The sequence below is a fragment of the Ahaetulla prasina genome, chromosome 2 (assembly GCF_028640845.1).
Source record: "Ahaetulla prasina isolate Xishuangbanna chromosome 2, ASM2864084v1, whole genome shotgun sequence".
NCBI classification, from domain to species: Eukaryota; Metazoa; Chordata; class Lepidosauria; order Squamata; family Colubridae; genus Ahaetulla; species Ahaetulla prasina.
In genome coordinates, this window is record NC_080540.1 from 76,005,436 (window position 1) to 76,021,697 (window position 16,262).

Genomic DNA, 16,262 nt, shown 5'->3' on the forward strand with positions numbered 1-16,262 from the left:
TATTTAGAAGGGCTCTGGCTATAATTATAGAGGGGGTGGGACTATACAGGAAAAGGTTCTTAGGTGCTTGGGGCTCTTCTTAGATGCATAGCTACTGTTTCACAGCAAGTGAAGGCTATGTCCAGGAAGGCCTTTGCTTAATTTCAGCTGGTTGTGCCAGTTACAGCTCTACTAGGAGCAGGAGGCCCTGGCAATAGTGTTCCATGCTTGTATCAGAACACAACTGGACTATTCTCCGGCACTTTACAGTGGACTGCCTTTGAAGACCATTTTGAAGGAAAAATTGTCTTGCTGGCAAACAAGAATAGCCATTTAGCTCCTGGTTGCTAATAGGTTTTCAAGTGCAATTCAAAGTGGTGTTGAATTATAAAGCCCAATGTGCATCAACTCTTAGGCTTCAGAAGTACTTCAGGACTGACTTCTTTAATTCTCTGGTGTGCAGTCCCGAGTAAAAATTGTTAATAGTCTCCCATTATACAGGGAATAAGGAGGGATTGAACTAACAGACAATGTTTTTCTATGGCACTCCATCAATTATGAAACAGCTTCTCTCTTGAGAAGACCACTCTAATGGATTCTGAATACTAGTAAAAATGAAGCTTTCCCAGAGAGCATTTGGAGAATGATGAATGTGCACAATTTGTATTGCTGTAATGTATTATTATGATTATATTTTGGTCTTAGTTTTAATATGTTTTTGTTGTTGTAAACTGATGGAAGTGTGCACAAATCACAACATGGTACATAAATGGCAGAAATAAATAAATCATACATAATGTACGAGAAACACAAATAAAACAAGATCATGTTAACTTGGTAAAGCAAAACAACAAAATAAGACAAATATTCAGCAACAGGAAAGTCAAAGAAAAATGGAGCAATAATTTATCTGAAATCTTTTTGGGAGGTACTGGAAAGACAAAGAAGGAAGAATTTTAATTCTGAAATTAAGAAAAGAAGATAGAATTTTAACACTGTCTTCCATCTATGTCCCACATAAAGTCCAGGAATAATTGTAGAAAGTTTTTGCAATAATACAAATCATGGAAGTAAAAATAAACATTGTTGGAGATAGTAACAGGGTACTAGATTTGAATGCAGACAAATCATTTCAAGGGAAAAAAAGAGGAAAACATATGAGAAATGTTTTCAGTATATGAATATATTCTTTGATAAATGCTTGGACATTAAAAAAAAAAATCCAGAAGAGACAACCCATTCTCAGCAAGACATCAAATGTACGCAAGAAGTGTTTGTTGGGTCTCCAAGACTCTCACATTCCACAGGGAAATGAAGATACAGGGAAATGAAGATGACGTATGCAATTTTATTATCATGGTTCCAAGGGGAATAAATGGCACGTAATGGCATGTAAAATGGCTCATAAAGTAACAAATGGCACGTAGTTACTCTAAGGAGGCATATTAGAAAAGTGTTAAGAAAGCAGCCATCTTCATTAGGATCCCAGCCTTCTCTGTGGAAACAGCTGTCCTGCTGTTTTCTTCCTTCCGATCTTAAAAAGTAAATATCTATGCTAGCCTAAGCAAGGTCAGAGCTACCCCATGGGTTGGTGGTAATGACTTAGCCCCTTTCACCCCAGATCTGCAGGGAAACTAAAAAAAAAAAACCCCAACCCAAACAAATCAACGGCTACTCTTTTCACAAAGCTGTTCTGTGTGGTACTCCTGTTTCTGACAGAAGTATCCCATTCAAAACAGTATTCTGGAAGGAGGGTTAACACTATGTTAATAATCTTTCTATGTCTCGGGAAATTGATCATCAGAAGGTCTGTGTAACCTAATATTAAACAGAGCCTGGCTTGGGTTAAAACTGAGTCCTAACCCATTGATGGTTGGGTTTGCTCTCTGCAGGGCATATCACCCCTCCACCCATCCCCGCATTCAGCATTTCTTATCACTGCTTCTTTTTTTATTAGTTTATAGTATAAAATACAAAACTTCAAAAACGAATAGTAGGGAAATAGGAGAGGGGAAAGGGAAGGGAAAAGTGCAGAAAAGAAGGGGAAAAGAAAGAAACACTTCTGACTTCCTTTAGTACAGTAAAATAAGATAGTAACATCAAACATCAACATTTTACATTTACATAGTAGTATAAACTAGCCATTTCTATATCAAACAAATCTGTCTATTCATTCAGCATTTCTTATGAATGAGTTCATCATGTTTGATCTTCTTTCCCTCTGTGCTGAACTTTATTATGCTCTTTATCTGTTGAATTTCTACCCTTGTTTTCTCCATCAAAGCAGCTTAACAGTGATAAGAGCATCACAAAGTCCAAAGTAAACATCGATACAGAATTAAAAGTAACTGCTGGAATAATTTAAAGACAATATTGGAATAAGATTGGCATGTTGATTTTGATATGGCATTTGGAAGTGTTAAACTAGCAATGATTTTAAAAGACTGTGGAGACGACCCTCCCCCTCAATGTTTTGGGATGAATGTCCTGACAGCAGCTGACTGCAAAGGCTATACAAGAATATGAGCTCCGAGAAGTTTCTCTTCTCAGCCAAAGTTTCTACCACCAGCTTGGTGCAAAACAGGGTTTCCATCCCCCCTCCCTTTCACTTGTGCTTCATAGCTTCCAAAAATAAGACAAGGTGAGAGCCAAGCCACTCCTTGAGCAGCTGTCCAATAAAGCCAAAAAGAGCATGATTCTAAGTAGCATCAGATTCTCTGCAAAGAAACAGCTGCATGATGATACTTAGGGCTCTAACTTCTTGTGTGGTGGGAACAATTACACAAGGTAAGAGCTTTTTAAAATGTAGAAGGGCATAAGGAAGGTAGGTTCCGAGAGAAGTTTCCAACACAGTTAATTATGAAGAAAGCATCCATAAAATGCTTTCCTCAGAATGTCTAAATATATGCAGAGATAGTCCTTCCTACTTCTTGACTCACCTAACACTTGACACCTAACTCTGACTTGTTTTGAAGCTCATAGGCAAACCGGTGTTTAATGCTAACACACAGATAACATTTTTTTAATTAAAAAAAAGGAAAACTGTTTCAATAGATAAACGTTTTCTGTGTGAAAGTGGCAACACTATGTAGCAAAGAGTTACATAACTCTTTAACTGGTGATTGTTTTGCCATACCCAGTCCCTATGCAGTTGCTTTTCCTATCTTTATATAAGATTGTAAATAATTACTTTGCAAAAGCAAATGTATAGTTGAAACCACACAGGCATATTTGAAGCAGAGGGGTGCAATTTGGCCATTAGAAAAGGGCTTACTTTTTTCTTCCATTCAAAATAATCCTTAAGCATTTATCTTTCTCTTTTTAAAAAAAGGCATTATTTTAAAGAAATGGTTTTATGATTTCTCAAATAATCTGATATGAATTTAATTTAAATATGATAGGGCCTCAGGACAATTTGTTTGTTTTTTGTCATTAGAAACAATAAAATGAGATCTGATAATCTGCTCTGGTCCCTCTTCACAGTCAGATTCTTCCTGTTTTCTACATCTGCTTGGCTTCCTCATAGAAATAAAAATAAGGAGATATGCAAGATGGAAGGCAGTGTTTTTTTTTAAAAAGTCAAGCTAGTATCCATAACTGCATGACTGAAACCCTGGCTTTCCTCCAAATATTCAAGGCTGCACAGATTGCACTTCTTTCTCTATTTTTCCCCCTCTGAAGCAACAACATCCAAAATAGGTTGCTCTGAGTGATAATATTTGGCCTATGGTCCACAGCAAGCTTCTAAGGCCAAGAGTAGATTTGAATCTAGACGCTTTTGCCCCTAACCCAACACTGATTAAAGCTAAAGATATAGGCCTATGTGTTCTCCGCAAAGTCCTTAAAATGGTGGGCCTATCCCATTCACCAAACAATATTCAATGACAAGGACCTCCATGTCGGAAAGATACATGCCATTTATTTATTTATTTAAAACAGGGGTCTCCAACCTTGGCAACTTTAAGCTTGGAGGACTTTAACTCTCAGAATTCCCTAGCCAGCTTTGCTTTGCTGGCTGGGGAATTCTGGGAGTTGAAGTCTTCCAGGCTTAAAGTTACCAAGGTTGGAGACCCCTGATTTAAACCATTTATACAGCTGCCCATCTTAACCAATTTTGGGTGACTCCCAATCAAAGATTAAAAAAACACATTTACAATGATTTTAAAAACTACAAACACAACTAATTAAATCATTAAAAACAACAACTTTCCCTGTACCTTGATTTAGTGATGACAGCTGTTCTATTCTATGTCACCCTTTCCAGTGAAAGAAAAAAAGAAACAATGATCTTCCTACCTTAGCATAATCGGCCTCTGGACTTGTCTACTGGCTGGTTGATGCCCTACTTCCTACCGCTTTCCTTTGTTTTTGTTACAACTTAGATGCTGATCCACAATAGATTCAGAAAGGATTATTTATAAGGCATATTATTGAATGTATTTTGGCTGATGGGGAATTCATAGGAATGGGAATCTTAAATAGTAGGAATGGGAAGGGGCAGAAGTCAATCATTGTGGAAGAAAATAGATTGATCCAATTAGGTTGGCTCAGAAGTTTTACTAGGCTGAAAAGAAAATGGACCCAAACAATGTGAACAATTTAACCTAGTTTTAAAAAGTTTGCAAAAACCACAGTGCTATCTACTTTCAGTTATGCATAAGTGAAATATTCTCAAGAACTTCTTCAGGTTACATTCAGTTCAAAAGAAAACATTTCAAGCTAAGTGCTGACACACAAAAATATATCCTGTTATCTCTTATGATAGTGGGAATTCAGCTAAAATGTATATCATTGGTTGGAAAAGATACTGACAACCAAGGGTCTGAAAACTGGTAACAAATGGTGTTACTAAACTATTAGCAGAAGGGCAGCTTCTTTCCAAAGACCTATTGCTTGAATGTGGGGAATGAAAAAAGTACATAAGTTTTCACAAATAGGATTTATAGGACCCTCTCTCTAATCATATTCATATAACATACAGAATCATATAAGCAGGAGACAAATTAGGAAACTAGTTGAACTAGTAAAGGACAAGAGAGTTAAAGAACTGTTAAGTAGTTTTCAAATTGTGTGAATTTGGTTTTTTCTGCAGATATCTATGGCAGATTACTTTGTCTGAGATAGTGGAAAAAACAAAGGGAATATTAAAATGCATTGGCAGATTGAAAAAAGTGACTTATGACCCCTTTTCACATTTATGACCATTGCAACGTTCCCATGATCTGCTTGGGGATTTGGATGCTTGACAACTGACTTACATTTATGATGGTTTCAGAGTCCCAGGGTCATGTGATCACCTTTTGCAACCTTCTGACAAGCAAAGTCAATGAGGAAACCAGATTCACTTAACAACTGTGTTACTAATATAGCAACGGCAAATGTGGCAAAAGTTGTAAAATGGGGCATAATTCACTTAATGAATTTTTCACTTAGTAACATAAATTTTGGGCTCAGTTGTGGTCGTAGGTTGAGGAGTACATCAAATATGGAATGGGTTCATGTTCTGTTAAACCATGATTTATTTAACTATAACTGATTAAAAGTATGACTGGCTTCACATAGCATCCTAAGCAAAACACAAGCGAACATTGACCGTAATGTGTGAATCCCAATGCCTCCATCAAAGCTACTCATCAAGAGAAAGGTGTGGGGCAGTGTTTCACATCCTTCCCCTTGCGGTTCCTGAAAGCAGATATGCAGAGCCACACTATCTAGATAAACATCCTAAAGAACATTCAGTTTTCATCATTAAAGAAACATTAAGACAAGAGAAATCTTTCGTTGGGAATGTTGGAGCTTGGATGCCAAGTAAACAGTGCTACTTGCTAATTGAGTTTCAGAGAATCTGGGGCCTTTTAATGTGGCCTTGCCAGTTCTGAGTATTAATTAATGAGATGGCAGGAAAGGAGATAACTGGATACTGGATGGCAATGTATTTGTCAAAATTGCTGCTTAGCTACTCTCTTATCTTTTGATTGCTTAACCATGCTGGTGGGAGGATTCGTGGGATTGAAAGATTGTGGCACAGTGACAAAATTGCTTGGGTACATTTCCTAGAATATGACTGCCTCAACATCTTTGCATTTTATCAAATTTTAATTGACGGATAACCACGAGGCTATCAAAATATCTCCAAACAACTATTTTGCCATCATAGCCGGAACTTAAAATTGGAAGAGTACATTCAGAAATGGTTTAGAAAACAAACAAGGAGGAGGCTAGTTTAATATTAAGCTTTATTGCAGGCTTGTCAAACTGGTGGCCTGTGGGCCGGATGTGTCACGTGCAGGCCATGCCCACCCTGGCTCCGCAAAGGCAAAAAATCTCATGATACGTCACGTGATGCAATCGAGTTTGACACCTGTGATTTATTGGAATAACAACATATAAAAACAGTCCAGATAAATATGTTTAGGATATTTATTTCAAGAAAATGCATTCACTTCCTCCATCCTATTTCACTGGTTCTCATTTATTTAACTTATTTAATTTTTTTTTTTTTGCATTTATATCCCGCCCTTCTCCGAAGACTCAGGGCGGCTTACACTATGTCAAGCAATAGTCTTCATCCATTTGTATACTATATACAAAGTCAACTTATTGCCCCCCAACAATCTGGGTCCTCATTTTACCTACCTTATAAAGGATGGAAGGCAACCTTGGGCCTGGTGGGACTTGAACCTGCAATATTGCAAGCAGTTGCTGTTAATAATAGGCTGCATTAGCCTGTTGCGCCACCAGAGGCCCACTTATAATTCACTTATAATTCACTTATAGGTAGTCCTCATCTTAAAACCATTCATTTAGTGACCGTTCAAAGTTACAACGGCACTGGAAAAAAGTGGCATATGATCATTTTTCACACTTACAACCAGCGGTGAAATCCGGTCGGATCTATCTGGCTCGCGTGAACCACTAGTGCCAGCGGCGGGAGGCTCCATCCATCCGCTTCACATCTCTTTTTTGACCCTCTGTGCATGCGCAGAAGGCTCTGCGCATGCGCAAAAGAGGTGCACACACTCACTTTCCCGAACCGGTAGTGAAGGTAAGTGCATTTTCAACTGTTGCAGCATCCCCATAGTCACATGATCAAAATTCAGATGCTTGGCAACTGGCTCATATTTATGACAGTTGCAGTCATGTGATAGATCATGTTTTGCGACCTTCTGACAAGCAAAATCAATGGGGAAGACCAGAGTCACGTAACATACTAACAACGATAGTGATTCACTTAACAACTATGGCCAGGAAAGTCATAAAATGGGTCAAAACTCACTTAACGAATGCCTCGTTAGCAACATAAATTTTGGGCTCAATTGTGGTTGTAAGTTGAGAACTTCCGTAGTTAGTTGAAAAGTCCTTGACTCAGTAAAAGCCCCCAGAGATGAGACTCCTCTAGAGTCTGGCGCTGACTGAAAACATCCCATATTAAACACCCAAGTTTGGATTTTGGCCTGCAGCTTTTTCTGCCAGCCACAGAGTGCAGAGAAGTCCTCTCATCTCAGGAGCTGGCAAAAAAAGCTCCATGCTGAAATCCAAGCAGTCCAAAAACCAGCTCCATATGGCCCAGAAATGTGGTGCAAGGGGGAGATTTGGTGTGCTGCGGCCCCTTTAAGCTACTTTTGCATTTTCTTTTTCTTTTTCATTGTGTGCATCCAGCCCCATAAGTCCAGGAGCCAGGTCTGAGCACATCTTGTCAGCAGTGGGGGCAAGAAGGCAGTGGCAAAAGTCACCTAGGGTGGTGAGTACAGAGTGGCAGAGGCGGGGAGGGTTAAAGGGAAACAAATAGGGGGAATTAAGTGGGCGGGGGAAGTTGCATCGCCCGTGATTGTACTTGAGGGTGGATTGTCAAGTGCCTCGATTTTGATCATGTGACCATGGGGGCACTGCAACAGCTGTAACTTTGGGCACGGGCCACAAGTCCCTTTGTGTAAGTGTAATTTTGTGTAACTTTGAACCATTGCTGAACATAAGTCGAGGACTATCTGTATAAATGCAGGCTGAAGTAATTGTATTAGTTTAGAGTCACGATTTATGGTTCATTCCTGGGTCAAGGAACAATTGCCGCCTATATCTGTTGTGCTGGTTCAAGCTTTAAACTCTATGAATTCGCTCACTTTTTATTTATTTATTTATTTATTTAGATTTTTATACCGCCCTTCTCCCGAAGGACTCAGGGCGGTGTACAGCCAAAATATAAAAACAACACAATGTACAATTAAAACAAAAACTTAAAAGAAACATAATCCATAAATGGCCGAAATTAAAACAATCAAATTTAAAAACCCTTAAAATTTATAAATAATAACCCCGATTAAAATTGTTTAGAATTAAAAGTTTAGAATTAAAAATTTAAGCCAGTCCCGCTTGAATAAACAAATGCGTTTTCAGCTCACGGCGAAAGGTCCGAAGGTCGGGTAATTGGCGCAAACTAGGGGGAAGTTCGTTCCAAAGGGTAGGAGCTCCTACAGAGAAGGCCCTTCCCCTGGGGGCCGCCAGCCGACATTGCTTGGCGGACGGCACCCTAAGAAGACCCTCAGGGTGCCCTCTGATTATTTTAGAATAATCAGATTTGATGTCATTAACACTTTCTGTTTCACGTGAGGAGGATTTCCAAATTCACATGAGAGAGAGCTTTAGTGTCCTCCTGCAGCAAAGCCACTGACTTAAACCATCCAGTTATCTGCTTTTCTTGCTCATTTTAATATTGGAGCAGCAGCTGGCCTGCCACAAAGTAGGCCGATTTATCATTTTAATTTGAGAGATGCGTGATATGATTTGGGAACCAGAACTAACTTGTAACCTTCGAGAGTCCAACCTGCCTTTTCTGTTCTGCTAACCTATAATGAAACAACACTAGGAGGAAGTGAGTCAGATAACTCCACACTGCTTTGAGGGGGAGTATGATTCACTGTAGCATTGGCCTACTTCTCCAAGAACTTTGCAGGAGATGATAAAAAATTGTGTAATTCACCAAGACAACTCACTGTACATCCTAAATGTGGTGTTCTTCCCATGGTAGGAGACTCCTACTTGGTACTGTATGTGAGCAGTTTTCTTGGAAGAACACATTTGAGCTGAGTGAGCTCATTCAGTTGAAGGTTTTGGTGCTGGCTGGCTGCCTGTACTGACATCTGAATTAGAAACCACAGAAGTATGAGATGAATGACAAGTTCAGCAATGACTTGGCAGAGGCCTTGTGGCTAATCTCCCCTTGTGTCCTGTGTACAAATTAGAAAGGCTAAAGAGATTCATTTGTATTGACTGAAAAGACGAAATAACAACCAAGTTATGTTACCTTGGAGACATGTAAAGAATAAAGGAGAAAGCAACAAAGGAGCAAGGTCAATAGATCCTTTAAAGATTTTTCTGGTTAATGGGATTATGTTTTAATTTTGAAGAAAATAAAAATAAGGAAATAGTGTCACTCCCCAAACAGTGAGACCTGTGAAAACATCCTATGATGGTTTAATGTAAACGTGACTGACAAGATGGAACCTTGTGGGATGCTAGTCAGAACCTAGATGTTGAAAAGCAATCACCCAGGATGCTGGTCAGTCTATATGTAACATCAGTGGTGGGATTCAACCAGTTTGGGCCGGTTCGGGCTTCAATTTGATCAGTTCTCAGCAATTTGAGCTGTCAGCAAAAGGTGCTGTGCAGCAAAATCGCACAAAGTGATTACAAAGCTAGACATGACCAAGTTGTTAAATTAATCCACTGGTCATTATGTAAAAAATACAACTTACCTGTATCATGGGAACATAAAGTGGAAAAAGTTATGGAAAATGAGAAAGTGATGATCTTATGGGACTTTCGAATACAGACGGATGATCATTTGGAACACAACACACCAGATATCAGAGTTGTCAAAAACCGAAATGTACAATTTATTGATATTGCTGTACCAGGAGACACCAGAGTTGAAGAAAAAGAACTGGAAAAAATCATGAAATATCGTGACCTGGCCATTGAAACTATGCGATTATGGATGAAACATGTAATAGTGATACCCATTGTCATCGGGGCTCTTGGTACCATGTCCAAGAATTTTATAAAATACATCAAGAAATAGCAGTTTCCTGCAATAACCACCAGCAGAACTGCAAAAAACTGCTACTCAGAACATCGTACATCTTAAGAAGGTACTTGGTTGATACCGAGGATGCTGGTAGCAACCCATATCAACCATTAGCACCAGTCAATGATATTTGTGATGCATTTTTGAATGTTTGGTTGATTGAGTTTCATGTTTGGTGAATAAAAGATGATGATGATGGTGATTTAAAAGGCAATAAAAACTTGCATTTTTGTCTCAGCTTTGGTGCTGGAGCTACCCATCTGGAGAATGTGATTTCCTGGTCCCTTATTAACAATTTAGATTTTAACTAAAATTGTTTATTTTTTTTGTTTTAAGTTTATTGTACTATAGTAAAATATTGTAGTACAATAAACTTATGCAGATTTACAGCAAATATGTGAACAACAATGAAAGGAAATTTTATATGCTTTGCAAATAGAAAATGTGCTGCAAAAATTATTGCTTTGTCTGATATAGGCAGCTCTATGTATAAGCCTGGGCTTCCCATGTGTACAGAAGTTGTAAGATACACTGGAAAGTACCAAATTGAAAATAACTTTGCATTCTTGCCAATCCAGTACCAGTATTCTCACTAAGCCCTGAACTGCATTAGGTCACATATGTCTAGAATACATTATAGTCCAGAGGATCATTCAGATGTCTGAATGCATTGTAAACCACACCAGTCTTGGAGAGTCCTTTATACTCTCTCCAGCTATTCTTCTAAACAGAGAACATGATCCATCGCTCATATTTAGATTCATGGATGATATTCTTACCCCGGAACCTTGCTGGTGCATTAAGCTGCATTAGATTGCAGTCTATCACTTCTCTGTAAGAATTATTCAACCCCATTTCAGTGGTGGGTTGCTACCAGTTCACCCCGGATAGAGCAAACCGGTATCGGTGGCAGCAGGAGGCTCCACCCAGCCACCTGGATGCTTCTGTGCATGCGCAGAAGTGTTATGTGCACGTGTGCCCACGTGCGCGTCCATGTGCGCACCCACAAGCGAACCAGTAGTGATGGGTTTTGAAATACACCCCTGCCCCATTTGTATATATTCCAATTATATAAAGAGAATGCTGTGGCTGTCATTTCCCGTGTTTCACTTTCTTCTTACCCCACTCTAGCTAGTCATAAGGGATGAAAAGTAAAATGAGCAGTGAGGCATTATTCCTAGGGATCCCGCTTTTGTGTGGCTATCCTAGGACTTAATCTTTCTGCTAGCAGCTGTCAGCGTTCCAGAAAACCCCCTCCTGCAGAAAAGACTCTGAGGCAACCATCTTTCAAAGTTCTTTTACTAGCATAGGTAAGCTGGCACAGCTGTATGAACTCCAAATCTGGAGATCCGGGTTTTTCCTCAGTAGTACAAAACCTCAGACCACCCCTTCTCCAGATGCAGTCTTGGCTTGACCTTGACCGGCAGGAAGAATGTTATTATGTCTAATAGTCCCTTGTACCACCACCACCCTTCTCCTATTTTCCCACACAGGAGAAAGTGACAGCATGTGGAAGCCTTCGGCCTAGTATGGCTTCCAAAGCTGACAGCAGCATTTTAATTCTTGTTTCAACAACATGGCTGATTGGGTGAAGTTAAGGCTCAGGTATTGCAACACATTGTAGATGGGGCTATCTTGAAAAACAATTAGAAGCTTCAGCTGGTTCAGAATACAGTGGCTCAGGCAGTGAGGTTTTGTGTTTTGTGAACGGCATTGTCTGCCATTCTACCTATGGGTGCAATTCAAGATCACTTATCTGCCATAGTTTCTGCTTGCTTGGTATGTGTCAGTAGAGCTGGAGCACTTCAGTTCCCTTCAATTAAACAATGCCAAAGAAGTGTGCCTTCTTTGTCAAGGCACTGCCCTTTGAATGAGATCTCTCCTGAAACCCATGCTCCTTCCACTCTATTGGCATTTTAGTCTTCAAGACCTGATTGAGGTGGCAGGGGCCCCATAGGTGTGTTTCTTATTTTTGGTTTCTGTCTGTATATTTCATCTAGATCCTATATTCTTTTGATTTTTTGTGTTTTTTATTGTTATTATTTATGAACCTTCCAAAACAGAGTCCAGCAATATGCAGATCAAATATATAAGCTAAAAGAATCCTAAAGCCATTTACGATTCTTGGAGGTAACCCTCTCTGTAATAACTCTGTAATAACTTCATATACTGTTATAACTAACTGTAAGACAAGTATTGAAATAAAGAGGCCTTCATGGTAGAAAGAAGAAATGGAAAACAAGGCAAAGGAAACATGTAATAGCAAAATATATGCTAAAAACTGAAATTCCAGGGCCAACTAAAAGATATGTGAGTTGTGGGCAACTTAAGATATGAGGCCATAAGCAGCCCCTATGTTCCACTTTAAAAAACACCCGAAGCGTTCACTAATGATTTTCATGATATTGAAAATCAGTTTCCCACCATTTTGAAGTGAGAAGCACACAAAAGCAGCCCAAAAGTTTCTTCATTATCTAAAATAATAACCCAATGTTCATGATACGCCTTGCTGTGCCATTTTCTATGAACTGTGGATCTCAAATCAACCTCAAAATAGCAGGAATGGCTTCAGCAACAAAAAGTGAAGATAAAAGAAAAGTCCCAAGAAAGAATCAATCAATTCAACTAGCAGGCTTGCAAGTTAACAACTAGAATAGAATTCTGACCATAGAATATCCTATGCAGGTGTCATTAGGTGAGAGAGAAATTGCAGCTGAAGAACAAAATATTTTATCCTGACTCAAAGGACAAAGACAAACCATTATGTTGAAGGAAAAGGCAACCAATTCATTTTCTTGAGGCTGGTCAGCCAAAATATATCTATTCACTCAGAGTATTTCTGTTCTGTTTCCCTTCCCCCAATACTCCCAGCAAAGAGTCCGTCAGAGGCCTTCCTTTTTTTCCCCTTTTATTTACATAGATACATGTCCTGGCCACGTCTACCCACGGGCCTGCCAAGTTTCTGGAGATAACGAGGAAATTATAGATAAGGCCAGAATTACTCACGAATATATTCTTCCCTCCATTGAAATAGTTAGCTCGCGCCAATTCATTAGCTCGCGCCAACTCATTACTTTGTCCAAGACAAAAAACCAGGAAGTCCCGCCTCCTATTTATAGTCTCTGCAGATGTCACTGCATGACAATTATGACTTGGCTTTGTCCCAACTCTTCCGCTGCTGCGCACGGCGACACGCTCACGTGACCTTGCATCGCTCCAAAACTGTTCTTGGGCGTTGCCAAATCAGAAGGAGGCTCCATGGAATCAGGCTGTGCCGGCCCTCCCATCCCTTTGAGTGGGTGCCAGGGAGGAAAGGGCTCAAGAGAAGCAGGGCTGGCCAGGTCTTCTCCTCACTTTCGGAATCATCCGAGTCCAGGAGGCCGGGTCCAGGAACCTGGGTCACAACACTATCCCTCACCGCAGGGTCCTTCCCCCGGGGCTGACGATCGGGATGCGGTCGGGCTGGGTTCTGCTCATGGAAGACCTGCACCAGGTCAGGGGCATGGACGTCAGAGGCATCTACCCAGGAGAAATCAGTCCCGTATCCCTTCCACGCGATCAAATATTGGAAACGACCCTTCAGCCAGCGGGAGTCTCGACGCTGTGGACTTCAGATTCCTCCGATCCGCCCTCGGCGACAGTGACGGGTGCTGTTGGGCACCGGGACTCGTGTGGCCTCAGGAACCAGAAGGGACCGTGAAAACGGGTGGATCCGCATGGATCGTGGCAGGGTCAGTCGGTAGGCTACCGGGTTGATGACTGCCTCGACAGGGAACGGGCCGATGAATCGGTGGTCCAACTTCTTTACCGGGCGGTCGGACGGGAGGTGTTTGGTGGAGAGCCACACCGGTCTCCAACTGCCAGCGGGGCGTTGCCCGTCGGGAGCGGTCGGCGGACCGTTTGTAATCCTCCTTTGCCCGATTCAGCTGCTGGCGTACCAACTGTTGGACCGCATGCAATTCCGTCAGGAAGGTCTGCGTTCGGGAACAGGAGAGTCCGTGGTGCCAGAGGAAGAGCCGGATGGTACCCCACATTGGCAAAGAACGGGTCATCTGAGTAGAGGTGTGCTGAGAGTTGTTAAAGCAAACTCCGCCAGGGACAGGTAGTCAGCCCAGTTGTCCTGTTGCTGGTTGATGAAGCAACGGAGATACTGTTCCAGTATACCGATGACCTTCTCTGTACCCCCGTCGGTCTCCGGATGGTGCGATGACGACAGACATACCTGCACCTCCAACGCGGCCATCAGGCTCTTCCAGAAGCGGGCTGTGAACTGAACTCCGGGGTCCGAAACCACCCTGTCCGGTAGACCATGGAGGCGGAAGATGTGCTGCAGAAAGAGACGGGCCGTTTTTGCGGCTGTGGGCAGTCCGCGGCATGGGATGAAGTGTGCCATCTTGGTGAGCATGTCCACCACCACCAGCACCGTGGTGAACCCAGAGGACGGCGGCAGGTCTGTCAGGAAATCCATAGAGATCCCCCCCCAGGGTCTGTCGGGTGTCGGCAAGGGTTGAAGGAGCCCGGGAGGGGCCCCCGTGGCGGTCTTGGCTTGCCGGCACGGTACGCAGGATGTCACGTAGGCATGTATATCATGCCGCACTCGGGGCCACCAAAAGGTCCGTGTCACCAGGTGGAGGGTCTTGAAGAACCCAAAATGTCCTGCTGCAGGGTTGTCGTGGCACTGGGTCATGACGAGGGCTCGGAGTGGTCCTGTGGGTACATATAATCGCCCCCGAAACTTGAGTAAGTCCTCCTCCAAGGTCCAAGGAGACGTGGGGCCCACCTCCGCTCTCCTTTGCTGCGACCAGGCGTCCTGGCGCTGCGCCTCTCGCACCTGGGCCCGCAAGTCCACTGGCTCCCGTGCTGCGGCCAAGGCTTCTGCCGGCAGCACTGTCCGTGGAGGAAGGGGGTCCTTGGCGCAGAGGTACTCTGGCTTGCGGGACAGGGCATCCGCCCTCCGGTTGTGACCGCTGGGAATGTAGGTCACGCGGAAGTTGAACCGGGCAAAAAACAACGACCACCGGATCTGCCGCTGGTTTAACTTCCGAGCTGTGGTGAGGTGCTCGAGATTCCGATGGTCCGTTCGGACCTCCACCTGATGTCGGGCCCCTCCAGATGGTGTCGCCAAGCCTCGAATGCAGCCTTGATAGCCAGCAACTCTTTTCCCAGATAGTGTAGTTGCGCTCGGAAGGTTGAGTTTCCGGGAGTAGTAAGAGCAGGTAATTAGTGTGCCACCATTCGTCGGAGCCTGTAGCAGCACCGCTCCCAGAGCCACATTGGACGCGTCTGTTTCCACCACAAAAGGCCGGAGCGGGTCGGGATGCCTCAGGACGGGTTCCGTGACGAAGGCTTTCTTGAGGGCTGTGAATGCTTCTTGCTGCGGGGGACCCCACCGGAATGCAACCTTCTTCCTGAGGAGCTGGGTAAGTGGAGCTGTCAGTGTGGCGAAGCCTGGGATGAAGGTCCGGTAGTAGTTGGCGAAGCCCAGTAGGCGCTGAACATCCTTCACCCGACGAGGGGCTTCCCAGCTACACAAAGCTTCTACTTTACATGGGTCCATGGCTATGCCCTCGGGCGAGATGATATGCCCGAGGAATTCTATGGAAGTCCGGAAGAAGACGCTTTCTCCAGCTTCGCATTGAGTTGTTGCTCCATAGCGTTGCAGAACCAGACTGACGTGTCGAAGGTGGCTTTCCCTGGACCGGGAGTAAATCAGGATGTCGTCGAGGTAGATAACCACGAACCGATCCAACATGTCTCGGAACACGTCGTTCATGAAGTGCTGAAAAACGGCGGGAGCATTGGTCAACCCAAATGGCATGACAGTGTATTCGTAGTGTCCGTATCGGGTGCCGAATGCCGTCTTCCATTCGTCTCCTTCTCGTATCCGCACCAGGTTGTAGGCCCCCCGGAGATCGAGCTTGGTGAAGATCGTGGCCTCCCGCAACCTTTCCAGTAGCTCCGGGATGAGCGGCAGGGGGTAGCGATTCCGCACCGTAATGGCGTTTAGCCGGCGGTAATCACAGCATAGGCGCAAGTCCCCTGTCTTCTTCTTCACAAAGAGGACCGGGGCCGAGAGAGGGGACTTTGAAGGCCGGATGAACCCTCGGGCCAGGTTTTTGTCCAGGAAGTCCCTGAGGGCGGCCAACTCGGGCTCCGACATGGAATACAGGCGTCCCAAAGAATCAATCAATTCAACTAGCAG

At 42.9% G+C, this 16,262-nt stretch overlaps 1 protein-coding gene across 1 annotated transcript in view; it reads right to left on the reverse strand.

The window, feature by feature from the left end:
* HEMK1 (HemK methyltransferase family member 1) overlaps positions 1–16,262 on the reverse strand; it is a 179,874-nt gene that overhangs the window by 70,271 nt on the left and 93,341 nt on the right. The gene's annotated exons all lie outside the window — the stretch shown is intronic.